The sequence below is a fragment of the Microcebus murinus genome, chromosome 14, assembly GCF_040939455.1.
Source record: "Microcebus murinus isolate Inina chromosome 14, M.murinus_Inina_mat1.0, whole genome shotgun sequence".
NCBI lineage: Eukaryota > Metazoa > Chordata > Mammalia > Primates > Cheirogaleidae > Microcebus > Microcebus murinus.
Window position 1 is genome coordinate 37,529,855 of NC_134117.1, and position 23,972 is coordinate 37,553,826.

At 34.1% G+C, this 23,972-nt stretch overlaps 1 protein-coding gene across 2 annotated transcripts in view; it reads left to right on the forward strand.

The window, feature by feature from the left end:
- PRKG1 (protein kinase cGMP-dependent 1) overlaps window positions 1–23,972 on the forward strand; it is a 1,210,052-nt gene that overhangs the window by 429,762 nt on the left and 756,318 nt on the right. The gene's annotated exons all lie outside the window — the stretch shown is intronic.

Consider the following 23,972-nt stretch of genomic DNA (forward strand, 5'->3'; position numbering starts at 1 on the left):
TACATCTTTAGGCAGCTGTGTGTATTTCATGTTTGAAAAGTCTTTCTGACACATGATCCTGTGGCTGACTTCAATCACAAATTACTTTGATTATGTTTTGTCATTTAAGAAAATGCTATTGGCAAAATGACAAGTACATTGTTAATGGTTTTATCTGGATGACATTAACTGCTTTGGATATTGGTAATTTTTTTTTTCCTCTCAGAAATGCAGCGCATGACTGACAATAGGTCACTGAAATTTGGATTTTAAAGAACTCAAGAATGCATAGCCAGCTAAAGTCTCAGAAATTGTCTTGTTAGTGAATCACCTTTTTATTTATTGAATCATTGTGATATCAGTTGCAGTTGGGGCCCTTTTAGGATGGGTCCTTCTTGTCATTTGATTCTTGATCTCTGAAAGCACTGGACTCTTTTGATTGATAGGTACTGCCATATTTTTATTTCATGTGATCATTTAATTTAATGACTCAACGAATAATGAGACCTAGCGAACCATAACATATTCTGTCACAAATTTAACTCACTTAAAAAGACCTTAACTTGAGAAAGAGTACCCATGACTCTACTAAGTGAAACGGATTTTACAATCATGGTTCATTTTCATGAGAAATATATTCCTTTTTGGGCAAAAAGGACCAGAATAGCACATTTTGATTAAAACAGGGTTTCTCAGAATTATTAATAGTAATTTTTATTTTAAAATATTTAAAATTTTAAAATATTTTAGCCTTGTATACTACTCATTTAATTTAGTTGAAACTATAAAATTTCCAAAGACCAACAATTGGTAATAACATAGTACCATACATAGATGTGGAGGTTATATTGAGAAAAGAGCCTAGGATTGATATTGTGATATTGATATTGTGAAATATCACAGAGATTTTGTGCATTAGTTAGGAATGATACCTGAACAACTGTCTCTTCTGAATGTTGCATAAGAACTATAATGTATGAATAATAGTTGTTCAGTATTTTCTGTCCTGCCTTCTCTAGTATCCAGGGAAATTGTACTTGTGACTATAGGCCTCACGTGCCATTTTTTTTCTTTGTTTAAATTAAACCTTCAGGCTGAACACTTTATAATTCTGATTAGATCCCATTGTAGATGCTACTTTTATAAAATGACTGCAGAATATTATCACCAATGCTGTCTTATTCTTTACATCTGATATAAAAAAAAGTCTTAGAATATATTTAGCTTTGTAGGTTTAATCATTTCTCAGTATTCTAGATTGTCAACTCATTCATTTATTCTTAACTGTCATCTTGTCAGTGATGACCATTTGGAGTATCATTCAAAATAGATTCGTCCACTTGGGTGTAACAGTCTAAGTCTGAGAATACTCTGCCTACACAATAGCTTGTCTATCCATGCTCTTTTCTTTCTTACTTACCTGGGCTTGTGACCCTTTTAACCCCAACATCACCCACTTTTTTTCATGATTGAAAAGGTTGATGAACCTTTCTCCTTTCTTTTTCCCTAGATAAGCCTGAAAGCTGTCTAGCATTTTAGTGCAATTTTAATCTCACAGTAGTAACTGAATCTTAGGTGGCATTTAAGAGTTCTTCAATGTCCACGAGCTATTTCTTGTTCAAGAGAGAGTGCTTTTTGAAATTGCATCAGGCCACAAATAAATAAATTTCAGTGACTTCCCCAGCTAATGAATATGATCATAACACCTGTGAGTTTGTTTTAAAAAACTTAGGTTATCAAAAACCAGTTTTCTTATTAAAGCTCTAGATTGGCATATGCTATAAAATGTAAAATATGATTATAAGCTTATTCACAGTGATCTAATTGAAAGAAGCAACAGAGTAAGTTTGAAGCAAGTTCTCTTTTTTTTCATCTGGGAAAAATCAATTGACATTCTTCTGAAAATAAATACATGTATAGCACTGGTTATTATGATGGCACTAGGAGGAAGATCTGATAGCACCAGGAAGAATAATTGTTAAAAATCAAAACCATAGGTGTGTGGAAAGAAAAACTCCTGGCATGATGCAGAAGATCTATATTCATAGTCTATCCTGTCTTATAAAATGACACCATTGATTTTCCCCTGAGGAATGAGAGTATAAAAGCACATAAAATTGACATTGTATTGGAAACAAAAATCTAACAACTGTTTTGAGATTATTCAGGCCTTAAATAGCCTCAAGTTTTCTTTATTAACTGTGATATAAAAATGGTCAGTTTGTGTCTGTCTGATCTCAAACACTCCAGATGGCATGGCTAGTGGCGTGGGGTGGAAGGGTGGTGGAGTCAGTTGTTATAGTTGGTTCCCACAGAACCAATTAATGTCTGCAGTATTGTTTGAATTGTTCACAATTTGTTTCTAAATATTTTGGCATTATATAGTGAAAGGAGTTTTACCATCTATTTCCAAACCCCACAAGGGTCAGGAATTTCTAACATGTTCATTGAATATCCCTTACTTACTCAATTTCCACATCTGGAAGCAGGTCATTATCATGTTTTCCTGAAGTGTCACTCCTGGTTGTGATTTCACTTCCACTACCCTCACAGCTAAAGGAATATCAATTTACACTTACCCTGGTCCTTGCTTCTGTGCCCAAGGTACTTCAAAATAACACAAATGGAAAAGTTGAAGTTACTGGAAATGTAAAAATACAGAAAGAAAAAGACATTTAATTTGCAATGAGAGAAGGTTCAGTGATCACATACTGAATTGAGGTATTTTTACCAAAGGATACTAAATTGAAGCCCGGCTCCTCTTACTTTGTTTCCTGCTCAAAATGCGCCCAAATCTTTGGTAATGTACTTCTCAAATGGTCTCATTCAAGTACAGTCCAATAAAAACCCAAGAATAAAAGAGCACTTTGTAGGAAAACATCTTGATGCCAGATTCAGGTGATCACTATAGAAAGTTATCTGCAAATTATGTCTATGGTGGGTGTGGTAGATGTCTTATGAAATTATTGGGGTGAAAGATCTTAGCAATTATTTCTCCTTAGATTAATAAAAAGTATTTTTAAATTCCTATTTATTAAAATACTTTAGTAGTAACACAACAGAGCTTAAACAGTCTACAAGAAATCTGACAAATTGATGACTTTAATAACATCTGATAAAAAAAAAATTCTGCCTTAGTTGGAACACTTTCAATATTAATAGTTAAGCTTTACTAGGATATTACTGAAGGGAGAGTTGGCTAATTAAGATACTTAACTAAGTGTCTTATATGTTTTAAGAATAAAGTTTAAAGGTCTGGAGTTTTATGTTTATTTTTGTTTTAAAAATAAATTTGTGTCTATGTAGTGAAATGGTTTATACATTTCCTTATAGCTCTATTTCGAGCATTATATTATACACCCTGAATCAGAAAAATCCTCTGACTGTCATAAACCTAAAATGGATGAATGGCAGGAAAAAAATAAAAAGATTTGACTGAAAATTTTTGCTCTTATACCTCTACATGTTATAAATATAATACCTATACCTAATACCTATGCTATATATACACCATACATGCATGCCATGCTTTTTATTGACAAAGGAACAAAAGGCATGAATGCCAGTTTTTATTGTTAATGAAAAGGAATCACAGATGAAGCTCTTGTAGTAGCTGCAAACTTTGAAATGTCATTATAGAGCTCCATAAAGCATCATATTTATGATAAAAATACATTCACCTGTGGAAATGAAGCAACACTGTCTGCCAGAACAAACAATTGCTAATATTCAGTGATTATTGCCCAGGGTTTTAATGAGCATACGTAACCATGTACTGTCATGCTCACTGTGCCACAGCCAAACTGCAGAAAAGATAACTGCATTAATGAGACAGTCTCTCTTCTGCCTTTGAGAGGTAAATTTAAAAGATGCACGTTTTGCTTTCTCCCAGTCTAATGCGTGCTTTTTACTAAGAATTCTGAAGAAAAGGAGAGAAGATATAAAATGAATTTAGGCTGATGATTAGAAACATGACTCTGGTTACAGAAGGATTCGGTGACTTCCCAGGAATTTTATAAACAATGAAGCAAACATAGTGTATTTCGACAGCATCATAGGGAAATAGGTACTCTTGTTTAGTGAGTTAATTAGACAATATTCTTCTTAGTAAAATTTTCATCACATTTGTCTATTAAAGAACACTGTGAAATTAGTAACATAAATCCAATTATATAATCCCTGAGAAATAAATTTCTTTAATAAAGGAATCAATTCACTAGATACCAATGATGCCATATAACAGACTATCATGAACAAATGGAAATACAAAAGCTATTGTTTAATCTCATGCCTTTATTGTTTAAGTAGATTAAAAGTGAATTTCAGAGAAAAGGAAAATAATTATTAAACTACGTTTTTTTTTTTTTCTTTTACAGATTGAGTTTCCTTTCTAGGCTTGATGGAAACTGTTATAATCAGAATTTATTTATGATTTATATTTAACCACTTAAAAAAAATTAAGTCCAATGTCTATATTCACTCAGCCTGGTAGATAGTCAGATATTAGCAGTACTTCTTAGGCAAAAGTCACCTCCCACAGTCAAAGGAAGGCAATGAATTTAATTCCTTCTTAAGGTTAGATCAATTACATTTTCCCCTTCTTCCTATAATTACTAAATCATTGAGTACCTTCAATGTTCCGTATCTCTAGAGAATAGTCAACCTTTGTTGACTTGTGTTATTATTTTTTAAGGATCACAAGTAATTTGATAGTAAATTTAAATAATAGGCAAGAAAGATTGATTTTTTTAGCAGCTTTAAAAAATCCTGCAGAAGTAGCAGTTTTCTCACAAAGACCTGCATAGTAAGAAACTCCCACACAATGTAAAGCTTGAGTCAGTTTTTGGTATAATGAATCCTAATTAATTCATTTAATAATTTTCTAAGAGTCATTTTTAGTATTTATTATATTAAACTGATTTGAAGAGGAAAAAGCAAGGTAGTAACATAAGTCAATATTGTATTTTCTGGAATTATTATTATTTTTTAAATGGAAACTTCCCTACCCATGGGTTGTGATGAATTCCTAATGAATGCTTCTACGTAATAATAAATAATAAGATCAGATAACATTTGAGGGCTATGAGTGACACACTAAGCTCAGTGCTTTGGGGATGAGTGATGGTATTGCCTCCATTTTATTGCTGTAACAACTAAGACCTAGAACAGTCAAGTGATTCGTTGCATTATCACATAACTAGTGAGAAGAATGGCCTAAAGTCTGACACTACTTTGGTACACTGCTGTTGTCACAGGCTTTTATATTTTGTCTGCAGTGGTTCGTTTTGCTTTTAAACACAAGTACATCTATACGACTACTTCTATTGGCCTGAGCACTCCACTTTCACAAAAATTTACACAGCATGTTACAATTTTTTAAAATGTTTAAATCTTAACATATGGGCCTACATCAAATACATCTGTTACAAAAGGATGAATTGTGTAACATAATGACAAGAGGACTGTAAGTTTAAAGCCTTAGAAACATATAATGAGCTATCAGAACCAATTGTAGTATCTAGTTTTTGCAGTGTATTGAAACTCTTATGAGTGTTTCATGAGATGAAACCTTATGGTTCAACATTTGAGACTGCTAAGTAGCTACCTATTTCTTCCATAAAATCTATTAGTCAATAAATTTCTTTAAAGTAGGAATTATGAAAATTTAAACAAAACAATGAATGAACACTAGGGAAGGAATTTTTTGTTGTTGTTTTGTAACAAAGTAAAAGGGTAAGTTGAACCATAACAAGTGTGTTTGTCTTTGTTTTCGCCTTGAATTTCCTCTGACTACTGAGGACATGTAATGTTCTCATTGGTGTTCATTGGTGAATCTGAGAAGCCCACTGTTCTTATGGGATGTCCTTTGTGGACTGGATAAATTTATAAGTTATCATAATAACAATGTTTTATAATTTACAACGTGTCACCATGACATTACAAATGTCATGCATTTGTAATGTAATCCTCAAAATATCTCATTCTAGTAGTTGAGAGAGGTTGCCCCTGATTTTCCAGATGAGAAAATGCAGTCCAAGATCATGTAATTCATTAGTGCAGTTCATCAACAAAGTCTCTGATGCAAATTTAGGTAGCAATATTTAAAAGCACTTGTTACAAACACTCCTCTTTTCCTCCCCTCACCCTCGGGTGTGTGGACTCCTTAATAAAGTCATTAATATGCCTACTATCCACACCTAAAGTGTGAACTCTTAATAAGGGAACTTCAAATATTTACCTCAGTGTTTCTCAAAGTATGGTCCCTGGACAGCAGCATCAGCATCACCTGGCACCTGCTAGAAATGCTAAATCTCTGGTATCGCTGATGTACTGAATCAAAAATTGTGGTGCTGGGTCACAGCAGTCTGAGTGTATTAAGCCTTGCAGTTGATGCAACTAAAGTTTGAGGACCACTGATGTGCATCCTACAGGTGCTTAATTAGTGTTAGTTTACACATATGCACACTCTTACAGGCATCAAATTATCTATATTAAAGTATTTAAAAGAAAATTAGATACTATAATAAGTAGTGTTATTATTGGCATTCATTGTATTCATAATTTTTTTTCTTGAAGTTTTGATGCTGTTGAGCAGAGATATTTAAGGAACATTTCATTTTCTTTTAAGGATTGAAACACAGTCTTACTAGAAGAGTACCCACATTGCACAGATTATTAACATATTCTTTTGAAGAATAGAAAGAGTAAAATTAAAAGAAGAACAGATTGAGAGGGAAGGAAAAATTAAAAAATCATAGGCTTCCAGGCCTTGTTGTTTATAAATATCACTTAGATGTATTGAACTTGATTGCTAGGATGTGGGTTGAAAAATAGAACAAAGAAAAAGTTCCATTTGATTTTTTGTTGTTGTTGTTTTTCATAGTGTAGTTTGGATTAGGTGAAAACAAACATAGGTGGGCATTCTTAAGAAAACAACTGAGTTGATGATTTCTCAATATGTGAAATGATTCTCACTGATGGGTTAAAGCCAATCCATTCGACCCATAGTGAAAAGGGTCCCTTTGAGTTTCTGAAGGTGTTCATTGACTTAATTCATAGTGAGGACCCAGATAGTCCTAGATAGACTGCATATCTCTTAGCTTCTGATAATTAGAAGATAAAAAGACATCCATATATCACAGTCATTGAGTAAGAAATGGAGAATTCCTTGGAATTGAGATCTGTATAGATCTGAGGCCTAGGATGTTCAAGGATACAGTGAAGGAGGTGAACCAGTTATTTTCTGCGGTGATCCTGAAGAACTGAGTTCTCACTGTGAAGGTGACAATAGATACTAGAAAGTGAATATTAGCTTTTCAAAAAGTCAGGGAGGAAGGAGTCAAGAAATGGTCTTGGCAGCTGAAAATTTTCCTCTAAAGCTAAACATTCTTTATGTCTTTATTTCCTCTATATAGGATGAACTGTCTACCTCACTAATAAGCATATGCTTTCCTCCCTTATAATTCCTCCCACTTCTAGTAGAGCAACTTTTTATTGACTAGAAAGTATGGTTGTCTGTAGCTGTCTGAGGAGGATCAGTCAGCATTGTTTAAATTGTCTTCCTAACTCTTTTTCGTTGTTGTTTTATCTTTTTTTTTTTTTTTTTTTTTTTTTTTGAGACAGAGTCTCACTTTGTTGCCCAGGCTAGAGTGAGTGCCGTGGCGTCAGCCTGGCTCACAGCAACCTCAATCTCCGGGGTTCAGCGATCCTACTGCCTCAGCCTCCCGAGTAGCTGGGACTACAGGCATGTGCCACCATGCCCAGCTAATTTTTTGTATATATATTTTTAGTTGGTCAATTAATTTATTTCTATTTTTGGTAGAGACGGGGTCTCGCTCAGGCTGGTTTCGAACTCCTGACCTTGAGCAATCCGCCCGCCTCGGCCTCCCAAAGTGCTAGGATTATAGGCGTGAGCCACCGCGCCCGGCCTGTTTTATCTTTTTGAAGTAAAAATCTAATGGAGTGCTTCTGTGTAGGAAGCTTATAAGAATAGACTTTTCTGGTTATAGAGTTGGGAACAGCCTCTGGTAAAACTATGCACATGACACTAGGCTATGTATAGTATCTCTAACCCTCACAATAGGCCTGTACTTTAGGGATCAATAATACAATTGCACAAGTTGAGGCCACTGAGTTTTGGAGGGCTTAAGAAACTTCCTTAAGATCACACACCTGGATTTCTAAACTATGTTACTCTCCTTGACATTCCCCAGTAAAACACTGAACTATATCTTCTCAAACATTGTTTCTGGTAGTTGATAGATGAAGATCAAATTTCAGATCTGAGCTGTCATTTATCATGAATTTCTAGACTCATACCAAATTCTTGTGAGGCATGGCTAAACACCCCTAAAGGGCCTCACCATGAGAGAGCCCATAGCCCTGCAATTAAGGTATGTATAATCTAGTTGGAGAGAAAGGATAGATAGAAAGATTACAAGGAATTTTTGGCCAACAAGAGACTAGACCAATAGAGGAATTTTGAAGGAGAGAAAAATCATTCTGGACTAGCATGGATGGCTATATGCAGGAGATAGAAATTGACCTTTGCCAAAATTAAAAAGTAGAGTAGTTCAGAGCATAGGATCTAGAAGCATATTGCCTGGGTTCTCATCCTCTGGAATTATTAGCTGTGTGCCCTTGGGAAAATAATTTAATGTTCTTGGGCCCGAGCTTTCTAACATTTAAAATGGTAAGGACCTGCCTTATGATCGTGGCAGAGATTAAATAAGGGAGTGTCTGTGAAGGGCTTCATGCAGAACCTGGAGCATAATGCATTTGGTAAACACTGTCCTGACACAGTTGTTGCCATCACAGCTGATGTTGTATTAATAAAAACAAGAGTTCTGAAGGGAGTTGGAACTTTAATTATTTGCATAACCTGAGGAACCCAGAGCTTAGTTTGAAATCCATAGGTAGTGAAGTGTAGGAAAAGGAAAGGACCATGTTCCAAAGACTGAGGTTTTTGGAAAGATCCCATACCAAGCCTGAGGTACCTCTCCTTTTATCACAACTGTTACCCGGGGAAGTGCTTTTAATGAAATTGTACAAGAAACACTAATATCAAAATCAAACTGCAGGTAAGGATATAGGGGAGTGAGATTAAATTACACAGGCTGGGCATCAAATGTAATACTTCTACTTGGAGGTATGACTTTGGTCTGTAAAGAGGTAAAGGGTATTCATCTGGTCTGATAGTCATGCTGTCATTGCTTTCCTCCTGGGCAGATTTCTCAGGGCTTTGTGTATTTTTGTGGTACATGTGCACAGCTCTGAAAATGTGCCAAGAATATAATACCTTGGACAAATTAAGAATATATGGCTATTGGGCATTCCTTTAAAATGTGAATTCCTTTTAAAAAGTAATATTTTAGAAAAAGAATACCTATAGATTTTATCTTAAGGTAAATTCAAAACTTTGTGATGTCTAATTCATTTGTCTCCTTCAATTGACTTAGGAAATAACCTTAATTTCCTATATTCACCACATTCTTTCTGGGTAAAGGTATTGATGATAATAAGTTTCATAAGAATGCAAAAACTGGCCCCCTTCCCAATAGATTCAAGCTACTTATCCTTTGACCAAACCTTTAACTTTTCATCTATATGAAATTTAGCAATTCCCAGTTTCGCTAAAAATACAATTACCCAAGTTCTTACAATTGTTCACATTCATTGCCTTTCATGGTCATTTAATACTGTGAAACAAAAATATAGCGATATAAATGGAATTTGTCACTGACATACAGTCAATAAAAGTTATCCATGAAGCTTAAGTATAACATGAAACAGAGTACGCTATTAACAAATAAATGGGACTCTCACCACTCACAGAATGGGCTGAATCTTTGTGCAGCCCAAAAGGTAATATATGAAATTTAAAGACTATCGAGATTTTAATGGTAGAGGTTCTGAAATGCTAAACATCTTCTGAAACTCAAATTTGAGTTAGAAGAGACCTTAGATATCAAAAATTAACCCCCTTTGTTTATAATCTTAGGACTAATAAAAATGGAAATTAGCTCTAGATGTTTAGGGGCTCTATTTAAATATATCAAGATACTTTAAGAGTCTTTGATTTAAAAGAGAGAAAGAGAAAATATTAATATTAAATGAAAGATGTAATCTTTTATTTACTCATTTTCTGAATCTCCTCCTTGTGCTTTGTTTTTCAACCAAAACAGCTTAGTCCAGAGACAACAGTAAAAAACTATAGAATCATCAGGAATATTTTTTCTGTATTGACTTTTTCCCTGATACTTATTTGAATTAATTTAACATGACATGAAAAAGTTTTTATAAGTTTTGATCATAAAAAAATGAGTATATAAAATATATGCCTACAACGATTTTAAAAATCATTTATAATCTCACTACCAAGAAATAATACTTTGAACATTTTGGACTTCATTCTTTCTTTTCCTGAAAATTTTAAAAGGTAAAATCATGTTGCTCTGCTTTTTAAAGATCACACTCAATTCTGAGTGTTAATTATGTGTTTATAGTTGGTTTGCTTTTGTTCTTCTTAAGGTTTTATTTTGGGTCAAGGTGGCTGGATTTTGTTTTCATTTTCTTTTGAGCTTTTCACTTACATTGCAATATTAGTGTGCCTTTTCTTCCATCCCGTGTCTTCTAATTTTTTTCTGTTCATTTTTGCTATTAAAAAATGGTTTCTTTTCTATTCTTGATGTTCATATTCTCCTTGGTCCATGCAACTTAATAACTTGAACTAGAATATTAATACTTTGTATTCATGTTTCATGAATACTTTGAGTAGGAAGTTGTTATGCATGCCCTTTGTTAACAGGCTGATTAAATTGGAATAGAAAGTAGTAATGAGAGAATTGGTATCTTTCTAAAGATATGTTCAACAGTAATGCATATCTAGTGGTTCACTTGGCACACCTTCAGAGAGTTTGCATTTTAGGTTTCTCCCAATTTTTGTGATGACGGTCTGGCATTCTGTTTTAGGACTTAGATTTTTCACTCAGTCGAGTCACTAGTAGCTTAAAATTTATGGAATAATTATGTTGATTGATTTTAATTGCTCAGCAGAATCATTTCAAAAAAAATTAAATGTTGACAAGCTTGATTTATTTACAACCACATCATTAACGTCTCAGAGCATTAGTTAAGTAGGTACTTGGTTTCTCTTCCAGATGAGTTCTTAAGGCAAATAAATTCATGGCATTTGGGTGAGCAGATTTGCTCTGCTTCTTCTATAAACTGATATTCAATTGTTATTAATGTTTGAGAAAATGTGTTAGTCCATGTGATAAGCTACCCGGCAAAGTTTTCAAATTTTAAGATGAATTTCATAAACTGACACCCACAGTATAGATAAGCTGTCTTCTGATAAAATCTCTTTCCCAAAGCTTTTCTTATTAAAAAGTAAGCCATTTTATAACCACTTAGAATATTCCTATGACTTCTTTTACCAATAATGAAGTGGTGTCCATCCATTTAGACTCCTCAAAAGTATAACTTTATTCATACTTGACTTATAACTTGAGCTTGTAATTTAAAATTGGCCCTTATTATGTTCTCCGCAGCCTTTTCAGAGTTCTCCAAGTATCATCTTTCGAAGTAGGATGATGATATTGTAACTAAGATCTACAGAAGACCAAAAGATTGGATAAGAGTTCTGTGGATTTGGCCATGACAGAGCAGCTGTGAATTTTGAACTGTAATACCATGATATTTAGAACCTCATAAAACACGTTTTATTTCTCATAACAGATTGTTCAGAGCATGGAGAATATTGATAGGAAGGTATTGATGGGGATTATTGATAATATGAGAAGATTTGTAAATAGTGTTCTTGGCCTTAAAATTTTTTAATTAAATGTGGCCATGAAGTCCAGTGGACAGTCACAAAAGATACAGGAAATAAAGATACCAGAAGACATATTAAAGAATATAAATATAACAGCAAATTTAGCTAGGTGATGTAGTTTGGATATATGTCCCCTCCAAATCTCATGAATTCCATCCCCAGCATTGGAGGTAGGACACAATGGGAGGTCTTTGGGTCATGGGGGCAGATCCCTTAATGAATGAGTGGCTTTTTGCCCTTTGATGATAATGAGTGAGTTCTTGCTTTATTAGTTTACCCAAGAGCTGGTTTAAAAGATTCTGACACCACTTCCTCTCTCTCCTGCTTCTTCCTTTGCCATGTGATACACATGTTTCCCTTTGCCTTCCCGCTTGATTGGAAGCTTCCTGAAACTCTCACCAGAATTAGATGCTGGTGCCAGACTTATACAATCTGCAGAATTGTGAGACAAATAAACCTCAAATTATTCAATCTCAGGTATTTCCTTTATAGCAATGTCAAATGGACTAACATACTAGGTATATGAGGGACTGGAAAAAAGGGAGGTCTAGGTAGTACCAAACCATGTGGGTGCATTTATTAATACAAATCAATCAAGATAAGAACCATACATATAATGTCTAATGTATATGGCATTTAATGAAATCCATACATAATAGAATTGATCTAGCTTTTGAATAAAGTAAATTTGATAAAAAGTAATATTATGGACAAGAAGAAAAATGAGGAAACCTTGAATACTTGTATAGCATAGGCTGTTTTATTGTTCAGACTCTGGTTGAACAGAATACTTTAGTGTATATTGATTAGAAAATGTCTTGTTAATTATGAATTTATTTGAAATTTTAAATCCCAAGTAGCTCATTATTGGCATAATTCCATCAGCACTTATTTTATTCCTCTTCTGAGAAATCTTAGTAACTTTGGAACTCACTAATAATTTTTAAAACGCTCATATTTTTCTGTTAGTGCTAATATTTTTCTCCTTAGAATTTCAAATGACTCCTAAAGTGTTAATGTACTTACTTCATTAATTATTTCACCTTGAAATGATTTTCAAGTATCTTAGCAAATTGTGAATATGACATCGAGCTCGTTTGAATCACAGAAGCTTGCCAGCATATAGAACATTTTTTGTTTTTAAAGGGGTAATATATCATGAGAACTTTTTTTAGTTCATTTAAAATAATTCTATTGAATAACTTGGAAGAGAAATTAGCTTTTTCCATTTTGACTATACTTCAAAAGCACTATTAAAGAATTCTTGCAAATAGCTTTAAAAACTTAGAGACAGACATAATATATAAAGTGGCATGAGGGATTGGAATAATTTCTCACTTTCCCTTTCAACCTTCCCCTACCTTTGGCATATTCCAGTACAAGCTCTACTTACCTCCACAGACTAAGGAAGGATGGCAAGAGACATGACTTTAGACCCAAGTTTGAATGGTAACTCTGTTGCTTGGGTGTTAACACTAAGTGAGTTATTTAACCCATCTGAATCTAAATTTCTAAAATAAAACAGTATGACATTTATTAACCAATAAGTAGTATTAAATAGATACTTAACGAATGTTTATACTGTTCCTTTTTATACAGCACAAGGTAGGAGCAGACAAAATGAATACATATTCTAAAGGAGGCAAATTGAAAGCACCTAAGTCAATAGTGTTTTATGCCAATTGGCTCCATCATACCTATTTATCCAGCCTGCCATTGGCCTGGCTTATTAGGACTTTCACCTCTCGTTTGATGGTGAAAAGTGGCTTCTAGTCTTTTCCCCCTTACATCTATCCTGGATGTGGATGCCAAGTTAATTCTATTCCTTTCTAACCTTTCTAAAAGAGGTATCTAGTTATGCTGCTTGCTCTAACTCCCCAGCATAACCCACAGAGCTCCCTGAGCTGTGGCTTCCACCAAGGTAGCACAGTGGCAGAAGCATGGTCTTTGAGTCAGCCCATTTGGGTTGGATATTGACTGTACTTCAGGCCTTAGCAAGTTGCTTAACCTCTCCAAACCTCAGTTTTCTCATTAATAGGATAGGAGCAAGAAGGTGTATGTCCCAGTTGTGGTGAGCCTTAAATAAGGTAATATTAATATATGATAAGTGTACAGTGTCATACCAGATAAAAATATGAAATCAATAAATGGTGATTGTTTTGATGGTTTTGTGTCCCAGGATAACCATCTTAATTGCCTCATAAATTGAGAAGCAGATTGCTAAGTTTCCCTGAACCTTTTCTGGTTTGGGTGCCTTTGTGCAGTGTATTCTGTCCATTTGGAATCCTTTTCATGTAAAAATGTCTTTCTACCCATTCTCTCTGCCTATTAAAATCACACCAACTTTTAAAGGTCCCACTCAATTTCCTCCTCCTTTTTTCTAGTTCCTTTTATCATTTGTATCACGTTGTGAATGGTGGTAATGTCTTCACTAAATCATCAGCCTTTATAGATCTAAATTATGCCTTAATTAACTTCTTCCACATTCCATTTTTCAACATGTCTCAGGAACTTGTGTTGAACTGCCTAGAGGTAAGAGACAGTACTTAGGGAATGAAGAATTCAATGTGTGACAAGCCTCCAGGAATGCTGACTTCTTAGAAGCTAAAATACTGACATAGAGGTATTCCTGCTACTAAATTATGTAGATTTCTTAGCAATGATATATTTGAAATATCCACAATTATGTTCTATGGCTTTGTAATACTCTTTGGCAGGGTCTCAACTGATCAGAAGGAAATATCTGCAGATACCATGATAATGGATTTTTAAAATTTATTTGTAATTTTAATTTTTAATTATTATGGATACATAATTATATACATATTTATTGCGTACATGTGGTCTTTTGATACGGGCATACAGTGTGTAATGATCAAATCAAGATAACTGGAATAGTCATCACCTCAAGTATTTATCATTTCCTTGTGTTAGACAATGTTTTTATTTATACACTTAAGTTTTGACACTATGTTTTAAATGTTTTCCTCCTTCATCTTGGTATTTAGCTAGTTAGAAAAACTAATAATCTAAGCACACTTATTACACTTTTCTTTGACACATGAAAATGGAGGAAGAGGAGCTGTGAAATAATTGCATCCCTTAGCTTTGTTTTTATCCTATTCTACTAGTGACTCTGAAAATATTGTTGGTACATGAAATAATAAGGTTGGAGTAATTTTGACAGATGAGCTGACTGAACTTGCTAATAATATGAAACCTTGACTTAGAGTAGGTCATAAAATGAAACAATTTGGTAATGTGGCTTCAACCTGCACTTACCTTTTTGATGCTCTTTTATAAGGAATAGCAAATTGCCAAACCTGTGTCCCTTCACCTGAGCATGTTAGCAGTTTCCACATACAAAGTGATCATTGTCTTTCCTAAAGGTCATCTACTTTCTTCCCTGTGCTCTTGAAGAGACATCACATTTTATTTTAATTGATAATTTTTAATGTCTACTCTGTTTCCATTAAATTCTTATTGTGCAGCTACTATCTATAAGCTCCCCTGTGAGACTAAACACAGACTTCCTCTATGAGTTAACACCAGAAATTTAGGAATGCGCCCTATAAACTTATGCCCCTTCAATAGAGTGAACCAAAAAGTGCTTTTCAAATGTGAATTGTGATGCCTATATATTCTTTACTTTGTACAGAATGTCATAGTTCTTTCTTTATTGGAAGCGCTTTTGTTGTTCTGTTATTTTTAAGTCCCCCAGCTTCTATCTGACAATATTGCTTCTTTCTTTTAAGATAGAAATAATTAGTACTGATTAGCAAAGAGACATATGTAGCAATAATTTTAAGTGGGAAAATTGAGGTTAAAGCTGTCTGATGTTTTTAAGGAATACAGCCAAAAGATTTCTTAGACAAATAGAAAACTTAATACCTGCTTTTCACTTAAGATTTATAGTGAAATTGACTTTCTTAATACTGAGGTGCTTTTTTAGCCATATTAGTAGATGTGAATTGCCTTTTATTATTATTATTATTTTAATAAAGAGCATATAGTGTCCTGATTATCCTCATTACATTCTTGGTTGACCACAGTTACACTGATAAACATCTGAAACCTTTCCTTTGGGGTTCCAATTATTGGAAAGAAACTGCTTGGAATTCCTCACAAGATTAGTGGTCATCAAGCTTCCTACCTTGAAGATTTTCTTGTTTTGAATAATAAATCTCCCCCTGAAGATGGTTAGACAGAACTCATTTGCAGGAGCGGCTGTGTACCAGATCTTAAAAGTAATTAGATTGCTTTGCAGCATAGTTTCACAAACCTCACTCAGTGTATAGATTCTTAAATAAACAATAAGAAAATTATATTATGAAGAATGACAGCTCATATACACATCCCCTAGTACAATAAAAAGTGATTAAGGATGTTCAAGTGAGGCAAGATTCCTAAGTATGTACCTGTGAAGCTGTACTAAAATTTTGTATTGTTACTAAATAAATATCAGAACATGTTAAATTACATTGTTTGCTTTTGTTATTATTTTTTGTATATCATGTGAGTTGCCAAAGAGCTTCTTTGGAAACAAAGGAGGCATGGGGACACTTTCTTGTCTTTCAGGACTGATTTGAACTATGTTCACACTTTCTCATAGCTGAAAGATAAGAGTAGACACTATTAGTGTCACACTACATCTTAAATGAGCTGTAGTGTGGCAGCTCCCTAACAGTGATAACTTTTGGTGTTAGCAGCTATTCACACTTGTTGATAATGCACTGCGAGACAGAGGGTCTCCCCAACCAGGCTTCCCTGTAGGCAGCAGTTCTTGTGTTAACAAGGAGCCTCTTTCATCTCTTCATTTTATAAAGATGTTAGGCACCCTCATTTATCAGTTTACCCCTCCAATTTCTTGAAGCCCTTCTCCAAAGTGACTTCCTTGGCCTTTTAATTCTTAAGTACATCATTTAAAATTACAGTATTATTTTTGTTCATGATAACAGGTAAGAGCTACCCTCTTAGCAAATGTTTAAGTACAGAATACAGCACTGCTAACTATAGGCTAGGCACTAGTCTGTACAGTAGCTCTCTAGGGCTTATTCATCTTGTATAACTGAAACAGTGTACCCTTTGACTGATATCTTTCCATATTTCCTTCCCCTAGTTCCTGGAAAACACCATTCTACTCCTCTATGAGTTTGACTATTTTCGATTCATCATATAAGTGGTAATTTTTTTTCATATCTAGATCTGCAGAATAAGTGGTATATGGTAAATAAGAGTGCAGGATGAAACTTTTGGAGGCTATGGGTAGGTTTATGGCATAAATGGTGTGGTGGTTTCACAGTTGTATACTTATCTCCAAACTCGAAAAGTTGTGTACTTTAAATACATACAGCTATCTGTATGTCAATCATACCTTAATAAAGTGGTTTGAAAAATACACTGAGCTTTGCCAGAAGTGGCATTTCCAGTGTTTCATGCTTTTGAAGGACTACATGTGAATAGCCCTCTATCTTTTTTGAGTAATCTCAAAATTGAAATAGTTTTTGTAGAAAAGGGATCCATTCTTTACTACTTAAGCTTTTCATTTAAGAAGTAACAAAGCTTTAACTTTTCAATTCAATGCTGAGTGAAGAAATATTTAGTATACTTTAACAACATCAACAACTTAAGGCACATTGATTTGGAATAATTTAATCTTACCTAAAAAAATGATTTTACTTCCTAAATCATTAAACTAAATTCACCAGAGTTCATTGTACTGTTACTCTGTGTTTCTTAAATTCTGCAGTGAGCTGGTTATTTTTTCTGTAAAATATTATCCTTCAACGAGTGATCTGTCTTCAAATTCCAATTAATAGTTATATTGACACAAAGCTTTTTACTCTCTTTTTCATGTTTGTTAAAGGGTATCATTAGATCTTGAGAGGGTGTTAAACAGCATTTTCTAGAGGCAAAGAGTACATGGATTAATAACTTGACTAGTAGGTTGAAAGAGGAAAAGCAAAAATGTAGAGTTAAAAGTACATAAACTTTGTAAAAATACTGCCAAGCCAGTAATACTGGTTAAAACATTAAAAAATAATCTTATAATATTTAGAATTTGAACTCCTAAAGCTTAAAAGTTCTAAACTGCATCCTGCCATTTTTAAAAATAAGAGTACGTTTTTTAAATTTTTTATTTATTTTTATTTTTTTGAGACAGAGTCTGACACTGTTGCCCTGGCTAGAGTGCCGTGGCATCAGCCTAGCTCACAGCAACCTCAAACTCCTGGGCTCAAGCAATCCTTTTGCCTCAGCCTCCCAAGTAGCTGGGACTACAGGCATGCGCCATCATGCCCGGTTAATTTTTTCTATATATTTTTAGTTGGCCAATTAATTTCTTTCTGTTTTTAGTAGAGACGGGGTCTCACTCTTGCTAAGGCTGATTTCGAACTCCTGACCTTGAGCGATCCTCCCACCTCGGCCTCCCAGAGAGCTAGGATTACAGGCATGAGCCACTGTGCCCATCTAAGAGTACATTTTTAAAATGCAAATTTTAAATCTGACATCTTTCTGTTAGATGTCATTATAACTTACTGAGATGTTTTGAATTAGAGAGTGTTTTTTTGAGGACCACTTTTGGTATTTTGCATTTATTAATATATAAGCATCTTGAAGAGTAGAATTGTATTTTATGCATGTGAACTCTAGAGTTAAATAAAATAAATAACAAAGTAGCAATTGGTAGGGGCCAGAGACAAAAAGTGAAAAATTAATATGAAGTTGTGGTAGAGGTAGATGTGGCTCCCAATCATTTCTGACTCTTGAAGATGTGCTGGACCTAGTGACTTGTTACTAATGCATAGAATACAGAAAAAGTGAAAGAAAACCAGATTACTGAAAATGGATCAAACAATTAAGAGACTCTTAAGGAGTTTGCCTCACAAACAGGGAGAAGGTAAGCCAAAAACTACCTGGACAATGGAGCTCATAATTTATTGGCATACAATTTCTAAGAGTGTCTCCCTGCCAAATGAAAGCAGTACAATTGGAAACAAATTAGAAATCACTTTATGGCAGTTATCATGCATATAAATTCAAAAAGTGTTTGTGTTAATTTTAGGTTTATTTCAGTTCCTAATATTTGGGGACTGTGGAGAGTGTAATGAATCAGAAACAGCTGAGCATCTCTGCTGTTAATGCAGTTGTAAAAATAGACAAACAGCTTTCTTTTTAATTCAACTACCATGTATGGAGTGTCTGTTTCCTACAATGTATTGGCAATACATAGTTCTAGGATTAAAGTAAGACTACGTTGTAATCAATGGAATCAGTAGGAAAATGTTCATCATCTGATCTGAATTCTTTACAACACATATGATAAATGCCGAGTCAGTTGTGGTTGACATGGTGACCTGTGGGTCCAGCCTGGCCCAAATGCACGAAATGATGACAGCAGCCTGAATGGTTTTCTAAACATTGATTCTTATAGTTGTGATCCTTCTTTAACACATGGAGGTTGAGCTTTCCATATAACATTTTAACAGAACAATTTCTAGATATACTTTGGTCATTATAGATTTTTTTTAATGTACTATAAGGTTTAATTCTTAACTAATGCCCTTTAAGAGCTTTTGGGTACAAGCTAAATCAGTACAACAGTCAAAAGACATTTTAATAAAAAAAATTCTTAGCATTGGAAGTGTGACAAACTCGTTACATTTCAGGAATTAGATTTTCGTTCTTAATATAATTGGAATGGAAGTATTTTATTTGGCTGGCGACAGCACTATAAACCAGCTATGTAGTAGATTTTGACATCTATATTTACTACTAGATGATGCTTATGTAGACCTTCACATTGGCCTGAAATATAATCATGACTTGAAGTGTTTAACAAGGATTCTAATCTTTGAACCTACTGTCCAATACCAAGCAGTGTGTGATTAGATGAAAGCTATGTGACATTAAAAATTTAAACACACACATATATCATCTAGACAAACTAGAGAATAAAAATATTTGCCTGAGAGCCCCGCAGAGGGTGTTCTACAGCTAACACCTAGAATGGCTTTGTGTGTTCAACTTTCTCTGATTATCCCAGGGATTCAGGCTGCATTCTTCCTCTACAATTCATCCTCTTCAGGTTTTCTCTGTAATATGTCAAGAGTGAACTGTAATCTCTTCAGTTTCTGGTTTCCATCTCAGACAAGCACACAGACTCTTTAAGGATGTTCCCACTACACTAATCACCAAGGGAAAGTCGGATAATAATAATAATAAAACCTAATGCTATGGGCAGGATGTCAAATTATTAGAATCATTGTGCTTGATATAGCGTTACCAACATTCATTGAAAAAGACATTTGAATGCTTTCCTACCATGTGTTAGGCATTTTGCTAGGAACTGAGTATGTCAAGATAAGAAACAGCCTTCAAGGACCTCACCATGGAGTGTAAATAACCTGGCATTTACAGCACAATGTGATAAGGGTACAATGGTAGAGAAAGCAATACAGGCAATCACAGGAACACAGAAGGTAAGAAGTGATTCACCTATGGGCAGAGGGGATAGGCATGCCAGATAGAAGAATTAGTATGAGCAGAAATACAGAGACAAGAAAGAACATAATGGCTTTTGGGATTTGAAGCACACCACATTGAGCAATGAGGCACAGTGTATAGGCATGAACTGCTAGATCACTGGTTCTCAAATGTGTTCCCCTGACTAGCAGCATCAGAATTGCCTGGAAATTTATTAGAAATGCAAATCCTCAGACCCCACCTTAGACTACTGATTCAGAAACTGTGAGTAAACTAACCCTTCAGGTGTTTCTGATCCACACACCAAAGTTTAAAAACCCTGTGCTATTACGTCATACCTATAGACTAAAGTTTCCTTACAGCCAATGGATTTTAAGTAAGGAAATGACATTTGTACAGTCTGATTTTTCACCAAAAGAGCTGTGTGGAAGCAATGTGGAGAATACCTTAGTGCGTATGTGATGAGGGCTGAGTGAATGAGATGGAGGGTAGGGAGTAAAATTGGATGATGCTTAAGAGGTTGTTTCAGTAATTCAGGTAAAAGTAACAGAGTATGAACTCAAGGAGTTGCAGTGAACAGGATTTGAAAAATAGCCAACAGCTGCTTGCTCGTTTTCAGATTATTAAGGAAAGTTCTATTATCATTTACTATTGTTCAACTGACTGTGGGCTTATTGATCATCACTACCCTTCTCACTACCTTTTGGCCCTACATTTAGTGATGGCCACTGGAACCTTTTATTCAAAGAATAATCAAAATGTAAACATCCCTCCTGTGCAAGTGATCAGTTTTATTGCTGGATAAGATGAAACAATTGGTTAGGTTTCTGTCTCTGGTATTCAATCAGAATTACATCAGAGTATTTCCTCTGGTTTGAGCCAGAATTCTCATTATAGTCTCTGACTCACTTGAACAAAGTTGCATGTATAGCAAAGAGGATTGTCCTCCTGGTGTAAATAATGATTTTATTATTTTCTGACTCTAAAATAAAAACAAACCGGAAATTATTTAGCAACTCTTCCATTGGTTCCTCATTTGTTATTCTTGCACAGTAGGCAAACATTTATTTACTGCATTTACTAATACATATTTAGTGTGTACTATAATGCAGTAAAGTAAGTGAATGTTATCTATTGCATAGCTTGAATATTTAATACCAGATTAAGATGATGATGAACTAGGATTCAAGAATCATTGAGTGTCCCAAACATTTATTGAGCACTCTTATGTGTCAGGCACTTTACATGCATTATTACTTAATCCTCAAAGCTTTTATGCTAGTGTTATTTTTTATTCCAATGAAGAATTTCAGATTAAAGAAGCTAACTAGCCTGTTAAGGAGCAGAGACTCTTTGAGCTCTGACAAAAGGCAAAGAGAAACTTACTGCCCATTTTTCATAGATCATTCTGAAAAAAAAAAAAAAAAAAAAAAAACCTTCAGGAAAATACTGGTACAGGTGCAGAGAGATGTTATGAACTCTCATATATTTTTTGTGTAAATATAAAATGATACAGCTTTTCAGGAAAGTAACTGGGCTATGTATATCTAGACAGAACCATAAAGGTATCCATACTGTCTGATTCAGAAACCCTACTTCTAGGGTTTCTAGGAAACTAGTGTATGGAAATAAACTGAGATGCAACAAAGAAATATGTATGGAGATGTATTTCAGAAGTATTTAAAATGTAAGAAAGGGTTTGGATAGGGAGGAACACCCTTATATGAAAAGTGAAGACCTAGATATATGGTATTATGGAACTGTTATAAATAATTTTGTAAATCTAGGTCTTCGTTTTTCATATCACGGTGCTCTGCCCTATCCAAACTTGAAATCCAGAAAAACCTGGGGATGTGTAAAAAAGTCATTAAGGATGAATCTGATGAATCTCCTTGAATCATCAACAAATGATTTAGGGTACAGTTGATTTTATATTACACATAGATATTGTAAAGGTAGACTATGAAAGTATGTGAATTTAATGCTAAAGTGATGGACTTCAAAACACTTTCTAACCATGTTGAGGTATGCTACTGCCAGACCTCCTTGAGATATTTTCTCTCCTTGCTATTAGGCATGGCAGATATTTCAGTTGGGAAGTTTAACAAGTGTGGACTTGAATGAATAAGCACTGTTAAAACTCTAATGTAACAATTCCCAGGATTAAAAAGTAGAGTTATAAAAATACCTGAGGAAGTCACAAAGTCATTAAACCTATTTGACAGATGAGGGAAGTGAGAGCTAAAGAAAATCAGTGACTTACTGAAGCCTTTTTAAATGGTTCAGAGCATGACTATAACCACTACCTGGATCTCCATATTCTCAGTACTTTGTTGAACTGCCTCTAACTTGCTGAAAAACAGGTACTATAACTAATATTATTTTCTTAATAAATTAGCAATATTTTTTGAGTCTGTGCATGATCAGATAATTCAGCTGGGATCAGGTGAAAGACATAATCAGATTGACTGCAAAAGGTGAAAACACATTCAAATCACATTCCCATGAAATAAAATAGAATGGACTATGGCTGAACAGTTTTGTTTCTGTTATGTTTTGCAATTTGGTCTTTATATGCACCAAGTCTTCTTCCTTTTTTTAGTTTTTTTTTTGGCACTAGCTTTTCTCTGTATTAAAAAAATTTTATTTATTTATTTTTTAGTTTGTACAAATTTATGGGGTACATGTGAAATTTTGTTACATGTATAGATTGCGTGCTGATTGAGTCATGGTATTGAGGGTGTCCATCACCCGAGTACAATGTATTTTGTTAAGTTTGATCACCCTGCTCTACTATCAAACATTGAATTATTTCATCTATCTTACTATATATATACACTAAGTCTCATAGAAATCATCTCATTTTGTTTTTTGTTTTTTCCTTCCTCTCAACAACTACCCATTCCCCATGAATATGCAGTGAAAACAATGGTTTTCCTGAGGAAAGAATCACAGTTTTCTGATTCCAAACCTTCTACAAGTTCTGGCTCTGCCAATTTCAATTCAACAAATATTTTTGCCACTCTCTCATCTAGGTCAGGTCAATTTATCTCTGTCCTTATTTTGCTCAACCGTGATATTTATGTGCTTAAAATGGAAATTATTCATTTGAAAATCTCTAATCATATAAATGCTAGCTCTAAGGAGTTTTAAGTATGGATAGATGAAACCAATGGACCAAGTTGAACAAAATTCTGCTTCTAGACATGTCTTTGTGTGTTTGGAGAGGCAGATGTAACTTATAGAATGTTTTTTAGAAGAGTCTTATTTTTTCTTATAATTAAAGAATGCTTAGAAGAAATATTGATCTGATTAACACAACAAAATAATCTTCCAGAAAAGCCAAATTAATTTTTATTAGTTGTTGAATCTCTATTTCAACACATGGCACAAATGATAATTTGCAGTTGATCTAGAAAATCATCAGTGAAAGAAAAGGTGATTGACTCCAAATTAGTTACTCTAATGTTCTATGCTAATCAAGTTCATCAAAAAGGGGCCACTTTTAAACTTTCTTTTGTGCTGGGTAAAGTCTTTTGTGATACTAATTTAATTTTATACTTATATATTTCCCATTTGGTTTTGATTGGCAAAAAAACAGCAAAAAGAAATATATAGACAAGAAAGGAAATCAAAATGACTGAATTAAAGAGCCCTATGATTTAATGTACTT